The 20,000-nt window shown below is 42.9% G+C and overlaps 1 long non-coding RNA gene and 2 other non-coding genes across 3 annotated transcripts in view; all 3 read left to right on the forward strand.

Moving 5' to 3' along the window:
* Nucleotides 1-19,995, forward strand: part of LOC126877210 (uncharacterized) — a 29,845-nt gene extending 9,850 nt beyond the window's left edge. The window contains exon 2 of the long non-coding RNA XR_007694832.1: nt 19,961-19,995. This is a non-coding gene — a long non-coding RNA (uncharacterized LOC126877210). The remainder of the gene's footprint in view (nt 1-19,960) is intronic.
* LOC126877219 (small subunit ribosomal RNA) lies at nt 13,319-15,241 on the forward strand. Its single transcript, XR_007694840.1, has one exon. It is a non-coding gene; the product is annotated as a small subunit ribosomal RNA (ribosomal RNA).
* LOC126877225 (5.8S ribosomal RNA) lies at nt 18,041-18,195 on the forward strand. Its single transcript, XR_007694846.1, has one exon. It is a non-coding gene; the product is annotated as a 5.8S ribosomal RNA (ribosomal RNA).
* Nucleotides 19,996-20,000: the final 5 nt, after the last annotated feature.

Here is a 20,000-nt window from a genome sequence, read left to right on the forward strand (position 1 = left end):
GTAAAAAGCAATACGCCGCTGGACTTAGTCGCGTACAAACAGAAAGCAATACGCCGCTGGACTTAGTCGCGTACGAGCATAAAGCAATACGCCGCTGGACTTAGTCGCGTGCGAGTAAAAAGCAATACGCCGCTGGACTTAGTCGCGTACAAACAGAAAGCAATACGCCGCTGGGACTTTGTCTCCTGCGGTTAAAAAAAATAATTTCGCTACGTACGGCCGATGGTCGTGCGTAGCGATTTTTTTTTTTCCTTTAAATCAAACAACGAGACGCACGAATAGAAAGCGATACGCCGCTGCAACTTTGTCGCGTGCCAGTAAAAAGCAATACGCCGCTGGACTTAGCCGCTCGTGCTACCGCTGCGCGCGCACCTCCGAATCAGCGGGTATGCGCCGGAGTAGGTAACACTCTCTTAAGGTACGCCGTTCTGCGCAGCTCGTCTTGCGCGCGCGCGCGCGCGCGCTTTTTCAAATATTTTTAAACGTTTTTTCGCGTTTTTTCCCGTTTCTTCGCGTTTTTTCCCGTTTTTTCCCGTTTTTTTCCCGTTTTCCACGTTTTTTCCCGTTTCACGAGAGAGACGAAAACGAGGAAAATAATCGCGACAAATGCTCGCTCGCTGCGCTCGCTCGGACGAATATAGCCCAACCCAAAACCGATCCCGAGCGTTCGAACGAAGATTTCGATGAAATCGAAGAACGAACGCGAAAGGGATTGGTTTTGGGTTGGGCTATTTTTTTTTCGAGCGAGCGGAGCGAGCGAGCAACGCGTAAGAGCGTATCGTTGCGTCGCAGGGACTTTGAAATATTCGCCACTGTTCGAACGTTCGAGTCGAAATAACTCGAGAAAAAGCGTTATGACGCATCGAAATTATCAGTGAAATCGTTACGTATCGACGAAATCTAGTCGAAAGTAGCGATTTCACTTTATTTTTTTAAAAAATTTCGTCCTCCGGACCAACGTGACCGGGACGTTGGAACTTAGAATTTTTTCGCACCGTTACGAAAGTACCGAAAGTTCAACTCGAAATAACTCGGGAAAAAGCGTTATAAGGTATAGAAATTTTGCGTGAAATCGTTACGTATCGACGAAATCTAGTCGAACGTAACGATTTCACTTTATTTTTTTAAAAAATTTCGTCCTCCGGACCAACGTGACCGGGACGTTGGAACTTAGAATTTTTTCGCCCCGTTACGAAAGTACCGAAAGTTCAACTCGAAATAACTCGCCAAAAAGCGTTATAACGTATCGAACTTTTGTATGAAATCGTTACGTTTCGACGAAATCTAGTCGAAAGTAGCGATTTCACTTTATTTTTTTAAAAAATTTCGTCCACCGGACCAACGTGACCGGGACGTTGGAACTTAGAATTTTTTCGCACCGCTACGAAAAGGCCGAAAGTTCAACTCGAAATAACTCGCCAAAAAGCGTTATAACGTATCGAAATTTTGCGTGAAATCGTTACGTTTCGACGAAATCTAGTCGAAAGTAGCGATTTCACTTTATTTTTTTAAAAAATTTCATCCTGCGGACCAACGTGACCGGGACGTTGGAACTTAGAATTTTTTCGCCCCGTTACGAAAGTACCGAAAGTTCAACTCGAAATAACTCGCTAAAAAGCGTTATAACGTATCGAAATTTTGCGTGAAATCGTTACGTATCGACGAAATCTAGTCGAACGTAACAATTTCACTTTATTTTTTTAAAAAATTTCATCCTCCGGACCAACGTGACCGGGACGTTGGAACTTAGAATTTTTTCGCACTGCTACGAAAAGGCCGAAAGATCCCCTCCAAATAACTCGTTAAAAAGTGTTAGAAGGTATGAATATTTTACAAGAAATCGTTATAACTCGATAAAATACGTCGGGATTAAGCGTTTATATCGTCGGCAGACGGATATAAAAACGTTTGGACCGACACGACCGGTCGTTGGAACATAGAAAAATTCCGAGCCGGTACGTTGGGACTTAGAAAAATTCCGAGGGCGAAAAAGTTTTTTCGAGTTTATTCGTTAAAAAGCGTTACAAGGTATGAATTTTTTTGCATAAATCGACGTAACTCGACGAAATACGTCGGGATTAATGGTTTATTTCCGTCCGAGAACGATTTTTAAAAACGGACCTATGCGGCCGGTCGTTCGTACTTAGAAAATTTTCGGACCGAACACTCTTTTTCGATTAATTCGTTAAAAAGCGTTATAACGTACGAATATTTTTCAAGAAATCGTTATAACTCGATAAAATACGTCGGGATTAAGCGTTTATATCGTCGGCAGACGGATATAAAAACGTTTGGACCGACACGACCGGTCGTTGGAACATAGAAAAATTCCGAGCCGGTACGTTGGGACTTAGAAAAATTCCGAGGGCGAAAAAGTTTTTTCGAGTTTATTCGTTAAAAAGCGTTACAAGGTATGAATTTTTTTGCATAAATCGACGTAACTCGACGAAATACGTCGGGATTAATGGTTTATTTCCGTCCGAGAACGATTTTTAAAAACGGACCTATGCGGCCGGTCGTTCGTACTTAGAAAATTTTCGGACCGAACACTCTTTTTCGATTAATTCGTTAAAAAGCGTTATAACGTACGAATATTTTTCAAGAAATCGTTATAACTCGATAAAATACGTCGGGATTAAGCGTTTATATCGTCGGCAGACGGATATAAAAACGTTTGGACCGACACGACCGGTCGTTGGAACATAGAAAAATTCCGAGCCGGTACGTTGGGACTTAGAAAAATTCCGAGGGCGAAAAAGTTTTTTCGAGTTTATTCGTTAAAAAGCGTTACAAGGTATGAATTTTTTTGCATAAATCGACGTAACTCGACGAAATACGTCGGGATTAATGGTTTATTTCCGTCCGAGAACGATTTTTAAAAACGGACCTATGCGGCCGGTCGTTCGTACTTAGAAAATTTTCGGACCGAACACTCTTTTTCGATTAATTCGTTAAAAAGCGTTATAACGTACGAATATTTTTCAAGAAATCGTTATAACTCGATAAAATACGTCGGGATTAAGCGTTTATATCGTCGGCAGACGGATATAAAAACGTTTGGACCGACACGACCGGTCGTTGGAACATAGAAAAATTCCGAGCCGGTACGTTGGGACTTAGAAAAATTCCGAGGGCGAAAAAGTTTTTTCGAGTTTATTCGTTAAAAAGCGTTACAAGGTATGAATTTTTTTGCATAAATCGACGTAACTCGACGAAATACGTCGGGATTAATGGTTTATTTCCGTCCGAGAACGATTTTTAAAAACGGACCTATGCGGCCGGTCGTTCGTACTTAGAAAATTTTCGGACCGAACACTCTTTTTCGATTAATTCGTTAAAAAGCGTTATAACGTACGAATATTTTTCAAGAAATCGTTATAACTCGATAAAATACGTCGGGATTAAGCGTTTATATCGTCGGCAGACGGATATAAAAACGTTTGGACCGACACGACCGGTCGTTGGAACATAGAAAAATTCCGAGCCGGTACGTTGGGACTTAGAAAAATTCCGAGGGCGAAAAAGTTTTTTCGAGTTTATTCGTTAAAAAGCGTTACAAGGTATGAATTTTTTTGCATAAATCGACGTAACTCGACGAAATACGTCGGGATTAATGGTTTATTTCCGTCCGAGAACGATTTTTAAAAACGGACCTATGCGGCCGGTCGTTCGTACTTAGAAAATTTTCGGACCGAACACTCTTTTTCGATTAATTCGTTAAAAAGCGTTATAACGTACGAATATTTTTCAAGAAATCGTTATAACTCGATAAAATACGTCGGGATTAAGCGTTTATATCGTCGGCAGACGGATATAAAAACGTTTGGACCGACACGACCGGTCGTTGGAACATAGAAAAATTCCGAGCCGGTACGTTGGGACTTAGAAAAATTCCGAGGGCGAAAAAGTTTTTTCGAGTTTATTCGTTAAAAAGCGTTACAAGGTATGAATTTTTTTGCATAAATCGACGTAACTCGACGAAATACGTCGGGATTAATGGTTTATTTCCGTCCGAGAACGATTTTTAAAAACGGACCTATGCGGCCGGTCGTTCGTACTTAGAAAATTTTCGGACCGAACACTCTTTTTCGATTAATTCGTTAAAAAGCGTTATAACGTACGAATATTTTTCAAGAAATCGTTATAACTCGATAAAATACGTCGGGATTAAGCGTTTATATCGTCGGCAGACGGATATAAAAACGTTTGGACCGACACGACCGGTCGTTGGAACATAGAAAAATTCCGAGCCGGTACGTTGGGACTTAGAAAAATTCCGAGGGCGAAAAAGTTTTTTCGAGTTTATTCGTTAAAAAGCGTTACAAGGTATGAATTTTTTTGCATAAATCGACGTAACTCGACGAAATACGTCGGGATTAATGGTTTATTTCCGTCCGAGAACGATTTTTAAAAACGGACCTATGCGGCCGGTCGTTCGTACTTAGAAAATTTTCGGACCGAACACTCTTTTTCGATTAATTCGTTAAAAAGCGTTATAACGTACGAATATTTTTCAAGAAATCGTTATAACTCGATAAAATACGTCGGGATTAAGCGTTTATATCGTCGGCAGACGGATATAAAAACGTTTGGACCGACACGACCGGTCGTTGGAACATAGAAAAATTCCGAGCCGGTACGTTGGGACTTAGAAAAATTCCGAGGGCGAAAAAGTTTTTTCGAGTTTATTCGTTAAAAAGCGTTACAAGGTATGAATTTTTTTGCATAAATCGACGTAACTCGACGAAATACGTCGGGATTAATGGTTTATTTCCGTCCGAGAACGATTTTTAAAAACGGACCTATGCGGCCGGTCGTTCGTACTTAGAAAATTTTCGGACCGAACACTCTTTTTCGATTAATTCGTTAAAAAGCGTTATAACGTACGAATATTTTTCAAGAAATCGTTATAACTCGATAAAATACGTCGGGATTAAGCGTTTATATCGTCGGCAGACGGATATAAAAACGTTTGGACCGACACGACCGGTCGTTGGAACATAGAAAAATTCCGAGCCGGTACGTTGGGACTTAGAAAAATTCCGAGGGCGAAAAAGTTTTTTCGAGTTTATTCGTTAAAAAGCGTTACAAGGTATGAATTTTTTTGCATAAATCGACGTAACTCGACGAAATACGTCGGGATTAATGGTTTATTTCCGTCCGAGAACGATTTTTAAAAACGGACCTATGCGGCCGGTCGTTCGTACTTAGAAAATTTTCGGACCGAACACTCTTTTTCGATTAATTCGTTAAAAAGCGTTATAACGTACGAATATTTTTCAAGAAATCGTTATAACTCGATAAAATACGTCGGGATTAAGCGTTTATATCGTCGGCAGACGGATATAAAAACGTTTGGACCGACACGACCGGTCGTTGGAACATAGAAAAATTCCGAGCCGGTACGTTGGGACTTAGAAAAATTCCGAGGGCGAAAAAGTTTTTTCGAGTTTATTCGTTAAAAAGCGTTACAAGGTATGAATTTTTTTGCATAAATCGACGTAACTCGACGAAATACGTCGGGATTAATGGTTTATTTCCGTCCGAGAACGATTTTTAAAAACGGACCTATGCGGCCGGTCGTTCGTACTTAGAAAATTTTCGGACCGAACACTCTTTTTCGATTAATTCGTTAAAAAGCGTTATAACGTACGAATATTTTTCAAGAAATCGTTATAACTCGATAAAATACGTCGGGATTAAGCGTTTATATCGTCGGCAGACGGATATAAAAACGTTTGGACCGACACGACCGGTCGTTGGAACATAGAAAAATTCCGAGCCGGTACGTTGGGACTTAGAAAAATTCCGAGGGCGAAAAAGTTTTTTCGAGTTTATTCGTTAAAAAGCGTTACAAGGTATGAATTTTTTTGCATAAATCGACGTAACTCGACGAAATACGTCGGGATTAATGGTTTATTTCCGTCCGAGAACGATTTTTAAAAACGGACCTATGCGGCCGGTCGTTCGTACTTAGAAAATTTTCGGACCGAACACTCTTTTTCGATTAATTCGTTAAAAAGCGTTATAACGTACGAATATTTTTCAAGAAATCGTTATAACTCGATAAAATACGTCGGGATTAAGCGTTTATATCGTCGGCAGACGGATATAAAAACGTTTGGACCGACACGACCGGTCGTTGGAACATAGAAAAATTCCGAGCCGGTACGTTGGGACTTAGAAAAATTCCGAGGGCGAAAAAGTTTTTTCGAGTTTATTCGTTAAAAAGCGTTACAAGGTATGAATTTTTTTGCATAAATCGACGTAACTCGACGAAATACGTCGGGATTAATGGTTTATTTCCGTCCGAGAACGATTTTTAAAAACGGACCTATGCGGCCGGTCGTTCGTACTTAGAAAATTTTCGGACCGAACACTCTTTTTCGATTAATTCGTTAAAAAGCGTTATAACGTACGAATATTTTTCAAGAAATCGTTATAACTCGATAAAATACGTCGGGATTAAGCGTTTATATCGTCGGCAGACGGATATAAAAACGTTTGGACCGACACGACCGGTCGTTGGAACATAGAAAAATTCCGAGCCGGTACGTTGGGACTTAGAAAAATTCCGAGGGCGAAAAAGTTTTTTCGAGTTTATTCGTTAAAAAGCGTTACAAGGTATGAATTTTTTTGCATAAATCGACGTAACTCGACGAAATACGTCGGGATTAATGGTTTATTTCCGTCCGAGAACGATTTTTAAAAACGGACCTATGCGGCCGGTCGTTCGTACTTAGAAAATTTTCGGACCGAACACTCTTTTTCGATTAATTCGTTAAAAAGCGTTATAACGTACGAATATTTTTCAAGAAATCGTTATAACTCGATAAAATACGTCGGGATTAAGCGTTTATATCGTCGGCAGACGGATATAAAAACGTTTGGACCGACACGACCGGTCGTTGGAACATAGAAAAATTCCGAGCCGGTACGTTGGGACTTAGAAAAATTCCGAGGGCGAAAAAGTTTTTTCGAGTTTATTCGTTAAAAAGCGTTACAAGGTATGAATTTTTTTGCATAAATCGACGTAACTCGACGAAATACGTCGGGATTAGTGGTTTATTTCCGTCCGAGAACGATTTTTAAAAACGGACCTATGCGGCCGGTCGTTCGTACTTAGAAAATTTTCGGACCGAACACTCTTTTTCGATTAATTCGTTAAAAAGCGTTATAACGTACGAATATTTTTCAAGAAATCGTTATAACTCGATAAAATACGTCGGGATTAAGCGTTTATATCGTCGGCAGACGGATATAAAAACGTTTGGACCGACACGACCGGTCGTTGGAACATAGAAAAATTCCGAGCCGGTACGTTGGGACTTAGAAAAATTCCGAGGGCGAAAAAGTTTTTTCGAGTTTATTCGTTAAAAAGCGTTACAAGGTATGAATTTTTTTGCATAAATCGACGTAACTCGACGAAATACGTCGGGATTAATGGTTTATTTCCGTCCGAGAACGATTTTTAAAAACGGACCTATGCGGCCGGTCGTTCGTACTTAGAAAATTTTCGGACCGAACACTCTTTTTCGATTAATTCGTTAAAAAGCGTTATAACGTACGAATATTTTTCAAGAAATCGTTATAACTCGATAAAATACGTCGGGATTAAGCGTTTATATCGTCGGCAGACGGATATAAAAACGTTTGGACCGACACGACCGGTCGTTGGAACATAGAAAAATTCCGAGCCGGTACGTTGGGACTTAGAAAAATTCCGAGGGCGAAAAAGTTTTTTCGAGTTTATTCGTTAAAAAGCGTTACAAGGTATGAATTTTTTTGCATAAATCGACGTAACTCGACGAAATACGTCGGGATTAATGGTTTATTTCCGTCCGAGAACGATTTTTAAAAACGGACCTATGCGGCCGGTCGTTCGTACTTAGAAAATTTTCGGACCGAACACTCTTTTTCGATTAATTCGTTAAAAAGCGTTATAACGTACGAATATTTTTCAAGAAATCGTTATAACTCGATAAAATACGTCGGGATTAAGCGTTTATATCGTCGGCAGACGGATATAAAAACGTTTGGACCGACACGACCGGTCGTTGGAACATAGAAAAATTCCGAGCCGGTACGTTGGGACTTAGAAAAATTCCGAGGGCGAAAAAGTTTTTTCGAGTTTATTCGTTAAAAAGCGTTACAAGGTATGAATTTTTTTGCATAAATCGACGTAACTCGACGAAATACGTCGGGATTAATGGTTTATTTCCGTCCGAGAACGATTTTTAAAAACGGACCTATGCGGCCGGTCGTTCGTACTTAGAAAATTTTCGGACCGAACACTCTTTTTCGATTAATTCGTTAAAAAGCGTTATAACGTACGAATATTTTTCAAGAAATCGTTATAACTCGATAAAATACGTCGGGATTAAGCGTTTATATCGTCGGCAGACGGATATAAAAACGTTTGGACCGACACGACCGGTCGTTGGAACATAGAAAAATTCCGAGCCGGTACGTTGGGACTTAGAAAAATTCCGAGGGCGAAAAAGTTTTTTCGAGTTTATTCGTTAAAAAGCGTTACAAGGTATGAATTTTTTTGCATAAATCGACGTAACTCGACGAAATACGTCGGGATTAATGGTTTATTTCCGTCCGAGAACGATTTTTAAAAACGGACCTATGCGGCCGGTCGTTCGTACTTAGAAAATTTTCGGACCGAACACTCTTTTTCGATTAATTCGTTAAAAAGCGTTATAACGTACGAATATTTTTCAAGAAATCGTTATAACTCGATAAAATACGTCGGGATTAAGCGTTTATATCGTCGGCAGACGGATATAAAAACGTTTGGACCGACACGACCGGTCGTTGGAACATAGAAAAATTCCGAGCCGGTACGTTGGGACTTAGAAAAATTCCGAGGGCGAAAAAGTTTTTTCGAGTTTATTCGTTAAAAAGCGTTACAAGGTATGAATTTTTTTGCATAAATCGACGTAACTCGACGAAATACGTCGGGATTAATGGTTTATTTCCGTCCGAGAACGATTTTTAAAAACGGACCTATGCGGCCGGTCGTTCGTACTTAGAAAATTTTCGGACCGAACACTCTTTTTCGATTAATTCGTTAAAAAGCGTTATAACGTACGAATATTTTTCAAGAAATCGTTATAACTCGATAAAATACGTCGGGATTAAGCGTTTATATCGTCGGCAGACGGATATAAAAACGTTTGGACCGACACGACCGGTCGTTGGAACATAGAAAAATTCCGAGCCGGTACGTTGGGACTTAGAAAAATTCCGAGGGCGAAAAAGTTTTTTCGAGTTTATTCGTTAAAAAGCGTTACAAGGTATGAATTTTTTTGCATAAATCGACGTAACTCGACGAAATACGTCGGGATTAATGGTTTATTTCCGTCCGAGAACGATTTTTAAAAACGGACCTATGCGGCCGGTCGTTCGTACTTAGAAAATTTTCGGACCGAACACTCTTTTTCGATTAATTCGTTAAAAAGCGTTATAACGTACGAATATTTTTCAAGAAATCGTTATAACTCGATAAAATACGTCGGGATTAAGCGTTTATATCGTCGGCAGACGGATATAAAAACGTTTGGACCGACACGACCGGTCGTTGGAACATAGAAAAATTCCGAGCCGGTACGTTGGGACTTAGAAAAATTCCGAGGGCGAAAAAGTTTTTTCGAGTTTATTCGTTAAAAAGCGTTACAAGGTATGAATTTTTTTGCATAAATCGACGTAACTCGACGAAATACGTCGGGATTAATGGTTTATTTCCGTCCGAGAACGATTTTTAAAAACGGACCTATGCGGCCGGTCGTTCGTACTTAGAAAATTTTCGGACCGAACACTCTTTTTCGATTAATTCGTTAAAAAGCGTTATAACGTACGAATATTTTTCAAGAAATCGTTATAACTCGATAAAATACGTCGGGATTAAGCGTTTATATCGTCGGCAGACGGATATAAAAACGTTTGGACCGACACGACCGGTCGTTGGAACATAGAAAAATTCCGAGCCGGTACGTTGGGACTTAGAAAAATTCCGAGGGCGAAAAAGTTTTTTCGAGTTTATTCGTTAAAAAGCGTTACAAGGTATGAATTTTTTTGCATAAATCGACGTAACTCGACGAAATACGTCGGGATTAATGGTTTATTTCCGTCCGAGAACGATTTTTAAAAACGGACCTATGCGGCCGGTCGTTCGTACTTAGAAAATTTTCGGACCGAACACTCTTTTTCGATTAATTCGTTAAAAAGCGTTATAACGTACGAATATTTTTCAAGAAATCGTTATAACTCGATAAAATACGTCGGGATTAAGCGTTTATATCGTCGGCAGACGGATATAAAAACGTTTGGACCGACACGACCGGTCGTTGGAACATAGAAAAATTCCGAGCCGGTACGTTGGGACTTAGAAAAATTCCGAGGGCGAAAAAGTTTTTTCGAGTTTATTCGTTAAAAAGCGTTACAAGGTATGAATTTTTTTGCATAAATCGACGTAACTCGACGAAATACGTCGGGATTAATGGTTTATTTCCGTCCGAGAACGATTTTTAAAAACGGACCTATGCGGCCGGTCGTTCGTACTTAGAAAATTTTCGGACCGAACACTCTTTTTCGATTAATTCGTTAAAAAGCGTTATAACGTACGAATATTTTTCAAGAAATCGTTATAACTCGATAAAATACGTCGGGATTAAGCGTTTATATCGTCGGCAGACGGATATAAAAACGTTTGGACCGACACGACCGGTCGTTGGAACATAGAAAAATTCCGAGCCGGTACGTTGGGACTTAGAAAAATTCCGAGGGCGAAAAAGTTTTTTCGAGTTTATTCGTTAAAAAGCGTTACAAGGTATGAATTTTTTTGCATAAATCGACGTAACTCGACGAAATACGTCGGGATTAATGGTTTATTTCCGTCCGAGAACGATTTTTAAAAACGGACCTATGCGGCCGGTCGTTCGTACTTAGAAAATTTTCGGACCGAACACTCTTTTTCGATTAATTCGTTAAAAAGCGTTATAACGTACGAATATTTTTCAAGAAATCGTTATAACTCGATAAAATACGTCGGGATTAAGCGTTTATATCGTCGGCAGACGGATATAAAAACGTTTGGACCGACACGACCGGTCGTTGGAACATAGAAAAATTCCGAGCCGGTACGTTGGGACTTAGAAAAATTCCGAGGGCGAAAAAGTTTTTTCGAGTTTATTCGTTAAAAAGCGTTACAAGGTATGAATTTTTTTGCATAAATCGACGTAACTCGACGAAATACGTCGGGATTAATGGTTTATTTCCGTCCGAGAACGATTTTTAAAAACGGACCTATGCGGCCGGTCGTTCGTACTTAGAAAATTTTCGGACCGAACACTCTTTTTCGATTAATTCGTTAAAAAGCGTTATAACGTACGAATATTTTTCAAGAAATCGTTATAACTCGATAAAATACGTCGGGATTAAGCGTTTATATCGTCGGCAGACGGATATAAAAACGTTTGGACCGACACGACCGGTCGTTGGAACATAGAAAAATTCCGAGCCGGTACGTTGGGACTTAGAAAAATTCCGAGGGCGAAAAAGTTTTTTCGAGTTTATTCGTTAAAAAGCGTTACAAGGTATGAATTTTTTTGCATAAATCGACGTAACTCGACGAAATACGTCGGGATTAATGGTTTATTTCCGTCCGAGAACGATTTTTAAAAACGGACCTATGCGGCCGGTCGTTCGTACTTAGAAAATTTTCGGACCGAACACTCTTTTTCGATTAATTCGTTAAAAAGCGTTATAACGTACGAATATTTTTCAAGAAATCGTTATAACTCGATAAAATACGTCGGGATTAAGCGTTTATATCGTCGGCAGACGGATATAAAAACGTTTGGACCGACACGACCGGTCGTTGGAACATAGAAAAATTCCGAGCCGGTACGTTGGGACTTAGAAAAATTCCGAGGGCGAAAAAGTTTTTTCGAGTTTATTCGTTAAAAAGCGTTACAAGGTATAAATTTTTTTACGGGAATCGTTCTATCTCTATTAGATACGTCGGGATTAAACATTTTTATCGATTTTTTCAAAAAATTAGCGTTCGTCGAACTGACACGACTGGGATATTTTTCTAATTTTTTCGTTAATTAACGTTACAAGGTATATATTTTTTTGCATATTTCTACTTATTTTAACGTATTGTAATTGATTATAAACTTATTTTTTGTCCGTATTCGATAAAAGAGTATGTTTACTGATGCAATTTTTCGGTGAAAAAAAAAATTAATTTTTTGGTAAAAATGCATTTCTATTATGTTAATAAAACGTCTGGTAATGTATTTCGATGGTTGGATATTGGCTTTGTATAGTAGTGATCGAGCGTTCGCGAGACTAAGTTCCAGCGTCCCTTCCGAACGGTACGTTGCTACGGAGGTTTTGCACCGTAAGCGCGCGGCCGCTAGCCCGGCCGGCGCCGGCCTTCCGGCTGGCGCTTTCGTATCTATAAGAGAGACGTCGAGCCGGACGGTTCGGTCGGAACAGCGTTGAGCGCGTGGCTATTCTACGGCCTCGGTTGAGAATTCAGTCACCGCTCCTCGAGTCTTAGTGTATTTTACGCTATTTCTCGACTGTTCCTCCGTTCTCGTTCTGGTTTTTTCTCTACACTGCTGCGCCGCGGGTCGCTGTCCTGGACGTAATGACCAAATATCGTGGCAAGGTTCCCCTGAGTCGGGAAGCTGGTGACCTGTGTGTACGTATTCTAACAAAAATTGTTAGATGCGTGTGTGCTTGTACTAACTGAGCATCGATTCATTCAAAAGAGTATAACCGTCTGCTTTCTATAAAAACTTCTGCTTTCGCAGAAGTATCCGATGAGGCGGTAGGAGCGTACTATCTTTGCGTAGTATGTCTTCTGCCGAAAATGTTCTACCGATTGAAAGAATATTCTTACGGTATGTCCAGCGCGACGCACTGGGATACGCGCTTGTTCGTTCAGCGTGAGGTGCGTATACGTGCTTTACCGCTAAGATATTCTAATAAGTCTTTTTACACGAAGACAGCATTATGGAAATGTTCCTTTAGAAGTACGATTCTAAACATTTTATATAAGACTATGAGAAAGAGAGAGAGAGAAGAGAGGAGGTGGAGTTGAGAATTACAAAGTGGCTGCGAGCGGCGTTCGAAGATTATTACTGAACTATGGGTGTATCTCGAACGTCGCTAGGAGATATATTTTATAGATATATCTATCTTAAGAACGAAAAGTCTCGTCGTACGGTGCTTACGTCCCACCTACGACACGAAGAGAACTTAAACGAAATTTATAAGAATTGTTATACGAATAAGATCCCTGGTTGATCCTGCCAGTAGTCATATGCTTGTCTCAAAGATTAAGCCATGCATGTCTCAGTACATGCCGCATTAAGGTGAAACCGCGAATGGCTCATTAAATCAGTTATGGTTTCTTAGATCATACCTACATTTACTTGGATAACTGTGGTAATTCTAGAGCTAATACATGCAAACAGATTCCGACCAGAGATGGTAGGAATGCTTTTATTAGATCAAAACCAATCGGTGGCGGATGGCTCGTCTGTCCGTCCATCGTTTGTTTTGGTGACTCTGAATAACTTTGTGCTGATCGCATGGTCATCTAGCACCGGCGACGCATCTTTCAAATGTCTGCCTTATCAACTGTCGATGGTAGGTTCTGCGCCTACCATGGTTGTAACGGGTAACGGGGAATCAGGGTTCGATTCCGGAGAGGGAGCCTGAGAAACAGCTACCACATCCAAGGAAGGCAGCAGGCGCGCAAATTACCCACTCCCGGCACGGGGAGGTAGTGACGAAAAATAACGATACGGGACTCATCCGAGGCCCCGTAATCGGAATGAGTACACTTTAAATCCTTTAACGAGGACCAATTGGAGGGCAAGTCTGGTGCCAGCAGCCGCGGTAATTCCAGCTCCAATAGCGTATATTAAAGTTGTTGCGGTTAAAAAGCTCGTAGTTGAATCTGTGTGTCACAGTGTCGGTTCACCGCTCGCGGTGTTTAACTGGCATTATGTGGTACGTCCTATCGGTGGGCTTAGCTCCTCGCGGGCGGTCCAACTAATATCCCATCGCGGTGCTCTTCACTGAGTGTCGAGGTGGGCCGATACGTTTACTTTGAACAAATTAGAGTGCTTAAAGCAGGCTACCTTCGCCTGAATACTGTGTGCATGGAATAATGGAATAGGACCTCGGTTCTATTTTGTTGGTTTTCGGAGCCCCGAGGTAATGATTAATAGGGACAGATGGGGGCATTCGTATTGCGACGTTAGAGGTGAAATTCTTGGATCGTCGCAAGACGGACAGAAGCGAAAGCATTTGCCAAAAATGTTTTCATTAATCAAGAACGAAAGTTAGAGGTTCGAAGGCGATCAGATACCGCCCTAGTTCTAACCATAAACGATGCCAGCCAGCGATCCGCCGAAGTTCCTCCGATGACTCGGCGGGCAGCTTCCGGGAAACCAAAGCTTTTGGGTTCCGGGGGAAGTATGGTTGCAAAGCTGAAACTTAAAGGAATTGACGGAAGGGCACCACCAGGAGTGGAGCCTGCGGCTTAATTTGACTCAACACGGGAAACCTCACCAGGCCCGGACACCGGAAGGATTGACAGATTGATAGCTCTTTCTTGATTCGGTGGGTGGTGGTGCATGGCCGTTCTTAGTTGGTGGAGCGATTTGTCTGGTTAATTCCGATAACGAACGAGACTCTAGCCTGCTAAATAGACGTAACTTATGGTATCTCGAAGGCCCCCGGCTTCGGTCGGTGGGTTTTTACTACCAACGTACAAACAAATCTTCTTAGAGGAACAGGCGGCTTCTAGCCGCACGAGATTGAGCAATAACAGGTCTGTGATGCCCTTAGATGTTCTGGGCCGCACGCGCGCTACACTGAAGGAATCAGCGTGTTTTCCCTGGCCGAAAGGCCCGGGTAACCCGCTGAACCTCCTTCGTGCTAGGGATTGGGGCTTGCAATTATTCCCCATGAACGAGGAATTCCCAGTAAGCGCGAGTCATAAGCTCGCGTTGATTACGTCCCTGCCCTTTGTACACACCGCCCGTCGCTACTACCGATTGAATGATTTAGTGAGGTCTTCGGACTGGTGCGCGGCCAATGTGATAAGCATTGCCGATGTTACCGGGAAGATGACCAAACTTGATCATTTAGAGGAAGTAAAAGTCGTAACAAGGTTTCCGTAGGTGAACCTGCGGAAGGATCATTAACGATACGATACCAAAAGAATTTGACTTGAACACATATAAAAACTATGAAATATATATCACAATGGTCGGTAAGGAGCCGTACTCCTCCTGTATCGACGAAAGTATATACGACGTATTAACAAGCTATATACTTTAACAAACGAAAACGCCAGGGAGCTTGGCAACCTCCGTTGGCACGAATAGAAATATTCTTAAGGAGGAGACGACCCTCCAGCTACGGAATTATACGAAGAGAAGGTGGCACTCTCTCTCGATCATCGGGATGAAGAGATATATATATACAAGTATAAAAACGAAATGCGAATGAAACTTATTCGAGGCGCCTGCGTGAGGTCGTAAACAGAAAGACCCGCCGTCTCCGAATAAAACATATAACATATAATATATATATATATATATGAAATTCTAATAAAAGGGAACTCTAGCTTCGAAAGAGCCAACAAAAGTTAAGGCTCGATATCAAACGAAAAAATTACGATGGAAACCAGGTGTAAAGAGAAATGCAGTCGTGGCGCCTGCGAGAGGCCGTACACAGAAAGACCCGCCGTCACGATCTCGTATTTCGTATTTGCATCGTGGAAACCGTACAAACGAAATATAAAAGTCCATGCAAACTAATAAGAAAATCTCTAAAGTGCCTCGTGTCGGAGTGATCATGCTCGCCTATTCTCTTCTATGTTTCGTGGTCTGTGTTGCGTTTGTTCTCCTCCTAGCAACGGGACATATCGAAGACTCCTCTTTGGGATCGAACGAAGCGTCTAGAACGAGTCGACGAGAGCGAAAGAACTTGTAGCGAGTCGCGCAGAGCGAAAGGATACCGATATACATCTTCGAAGGTTCTCTTCGAAGATCCATGGATACCTTCTGCGTCGACTTCTCTCGTCTCTTTCATCGAAACTCTCGTCGTTCTCGAAACGTGCTTCCTACCCAAAGGGCGTGTGCTCTTCGTATGTCGTTTCGTTCGAAATAACGAAACCACGTGTAACATACTCGTGGATCGGGTAACCTAGAACGAAGACGCATCGCGTGGATGTTGGCCCGCTATGCGACGATGACCGATGATGATGATGATGATGATATGATGATGATGATGATGTCGATGTCGACGACGACGACGATGAAGACGATGTGTAGCAACGATTCGTAACTAGTCTAGCCGAAGTTCGTTCAGAGGGGAACGCCGCCGGCTTCGAAGCCTCGATGTCGTGAGTCGGACACCCGTGCCGTCGCTAGAGTTTTTCAAACTCTGCTTCTGGATATTGGGACGAAAGACCGCTCGAGGACGACGACAGCCGTGCGTGCGTATCCCATCGAATTTTTTTTACACCACCTGAACGAGACTAAAGTTTCGTCTAGTTGATCGTCTACCGTCGCATAATGTATATTATATACCGTTCAGAGGGGACCGGCTGTCTATCCTCGTTGTCGTGAGTCGGACACCCGTGCCGTCGCTAGAGTTTTTCAAACTCTGCTTCTGGATATCGGGACGAAAGACCGCGCGAGGACGACGGATGCGAGTCCCATCGAATTTTTGACTTACACACTACCTGAACGAGACTTAAAGTTTCATATAATATACCGTTCAGAGGGGACCGGCTGTCTTTCCTCGTTGTCGTGAGTCGGACACCCGTGCCGTCGCTAGAGTTTTTCAAACTCTGCTTCTGGATATCGGGACGAAAGACCGCGCGAGGACGACGGATGCGAGTCCCATCGAATTTTTGATTTACACACTACCTGAACGAGACTTAAAGTTTCATCCAGTTTGTCGTCTATCATCTCATATATAATATACCGTTCAGAGGGGACCGGCTGTCTATCCTCGTTGTCGTGAGTCGGACACCCGTGCCGTCGCTAGAGTTTTTCAAACTCTGCTTCTGGATGTTGGGACGAAAGACCGCGCGAGGACGATGGATGCGTGTCCCATCGAATTTTTGATTTACAAGACACACACTACCTGAACGAGACTAAAGTTTCATCGAGTTTATCGTCGCATAACCCGTTCGGAGGGGACCGGCTGTCTATCCTCGTTGTCGTGAGTCGGACACCCGTGCCGTCGCTAGAGTTTTTCAAACTCTGCTTCTGGATATCGGGACGAAAGACCGCGCGAGGACGATGGCTGCGAGTCCCATCGAATTTTTGTTTTTTTTTTTTTTTTAAAGAAAAAACACCACCCGAACGGAGATGTGTTCTATCTTTCGTCGATTTTTCATGCTTTCAGTCGGTCGCGTGGTCGCCATCCGTTCGGAGGGGATCGCCGGCTTCGAAACCTCGATGTCGTGAGTCGGACACCCGTGCCGTCGCTAGAGTTTTTCAAACTCTGCTTCTGGATATTGGGACGAAAGACCGCTCGAGGCGGACGGCCGCGCGAATCCCATCGAATCTTTACTATCACCCGAACGATGGAGAGATGCACGCGCGCTGTTTCTTGAATAATTGGACGAGAGAGTAGAATCAAACACATATATAACATGGGCTAGCCACCGTGCTTACTCGTTCGCGAGATCGTGTGCTGTACAGAGGATTCAGAATCGGGTGTATATATCCCCGTCGTTTCCTGACGAACGGAGCTTCGATCTCGATGGTTGTTATATATCATAATGTACTTTACGCCCGGCCGGCGAACGCGCGTATCTTCGCGCGTTCGTCGTTTTCTTTTTTTTTCGAACGTTTTTGTGTCGTCAATCCTATGGCGACTTCTGCGCGTTCGATTCCCGTTGGTCGAACGTGACGGAACTCGGCTTCGCTAGAACCGAGAAGAGTACATTTGAGTATTGAACTGTTGTAAATTTATAAAAGATTACCCTGAACGGTGGATCACTTGGCTCGTGGGTCGATGAAGAACGCAGCTAATTGCGCGTCAACGTGTGAACTGCAGGACACATGAACATCGACATTTCGAACGCACATTGCGGTCCACGGATACAATTCCTGGACCACGCCTGGCTGAGGGTTGCTCACGTAAACCTAAGACTGCTTGCGTTGCGTATCGTTACTCTCCGTATCTGTCTCTCTCTGTCCCTTCTTGCCTTAACAACCCGCCGTCGTTCTTCTTTATATAAGAGAACGTTTCAGAGTCGGACGAAGGTACAAGAACGAGGATACGAATAAGAGCGGACGGAGAGAACATACGCGACGTACGAGCGATTGTTGGACGCTCGTCGGCGTTCGTCGCGGTCGTGCAGAGACCGTGCAAGTCGTACGCATGCTCGATATATAATCTATCGTGTTCACGGGAGACTACGAAACTCTACCTCTGTCTCTCTCTGTCCCTTCTTGCCTTGACAACCCGCCGTCGTTCTTCTTAAAAATTATAAGAGAACGTTTCAGAGTCGGACGAAGGTATACGAAGGGATACGAATAAGAGCGGAGAGAACCGGTCACGGACCTGCGTGAGTGCTCGCGGCGTCGTGAGTCGTCCTTACGAGGGCGACCGCCCGCTTATGCACCGCTTCGTGTATCGGTTATCGAACGTATATACTCGTAGTGTTCTCCTCGTGACCGATTTTTTTTTTCATATCAGGCGATATATGCTACGTTTGCCGGTGTTCGACGCACGAAGGTCCGCGCCCCCGACGTCGTCTTAAAAGAATATTATATTTGGCGAGACTGAGAGAGAAAGCAAATATGGGAACTCGGTCGAGAGAGGAGAGAAGAGAGAACCAAAAAAAAAAACCTAAACTCGATGGCGTGCGAAACTTTGCCATAATCTACCGTCTTTTCTTAAGACTCTCGTACAGCCCCAGGGATCGAATGCCCACTCCGTCTCTTCGCGAAAGCGACTGACAACAACGAGGACCGTCGCATCGATGGGTCGTCGTTGCGTTTTACACGCTCTGTGCTTTTTTACAAGCCCCGAAAGTATCAGCCGTAGATCCGGGAACGCACACGCGAGATTTCTTCGAGCGCTCTGACGACTTAGGGAGGTATGATCCCCAGCGTCGCGCGGAGATCGGAGAGTACACGTACTCGTATCGGGACGAATTTTCCCCGTCGTCGTGTATCTCTCTGCCCGCGCGCCTGGCTCCCGAAAAGCCACGTTCGTCGGAAATCTTACATATTATATATGTAACGCGTGTGCGAACTAGCGTGTGTCTAAGATCGGCTATACACGGGTGCTGCTGTAACTACAAGCTCGAGGTGTTTTCCGCAGCGTTTCTGTACCCGAGGAAGATGCGCATGTGAGTCCGTTACGAAGTTGTTCGTACGGTCGTCGTCGTCGGAGAGATCGTAGACGAGGAAGAAGACGATCCCCTTTGGCGAGGCTCGAGAAAAAAACTTTGAGAGAGACGAGGTATACACGCGCGTACGACTATGTCGTGCGCGCGTGTGATTTTTTTTTTATGGCAATTCGACGCTTCGAGAATAGAGAAAAGAGAGTGTTGGTCATCCCATGCCTCTTCGTCGTCTATCGCTGGACCGCGCATCCTAACGTCGCGCCGGTCGTCCAGTCCCCGAACACACACACCCACCCGACGGTACGTCTCGCTCGCTTTTTCACTTGCGTGAGTTCCCGTACCGGGAACCGCTGGAATCGTCGAGAGAAGAGAAACGGCTGTAGGAGAAAAAGAGGACGGACGTTAAAAACCGGACGATCGTTACACGGATGTCTTGCGTGAGTCTTAGCTCGAACATGATACGACGAACGAAGTTTGGCACTTTGGCGAGATGCATAAAACGCTCGTACATACATACATACATATATATTGTATATCGAATAGAGAGTGTTCTCCTTCTATTCGAATTTTTTTTCTCTTTGAG

Source organism: Bombus huntii, unplaced genomic scaffold, assembly GCF_024542735.1.
Source record: "Bombus huntii isolate Logan2020A unplaced genomic scaffold, iyBomHunt1.1 ctg00000133.1, whole genome shotgun sequence".
NCBI classification, from domain to species: Eukaryota; Metazoa; Arthropoda; class Insecta; order Hymenoptera; family Apidae; genus Bombus; species Bombus huntii.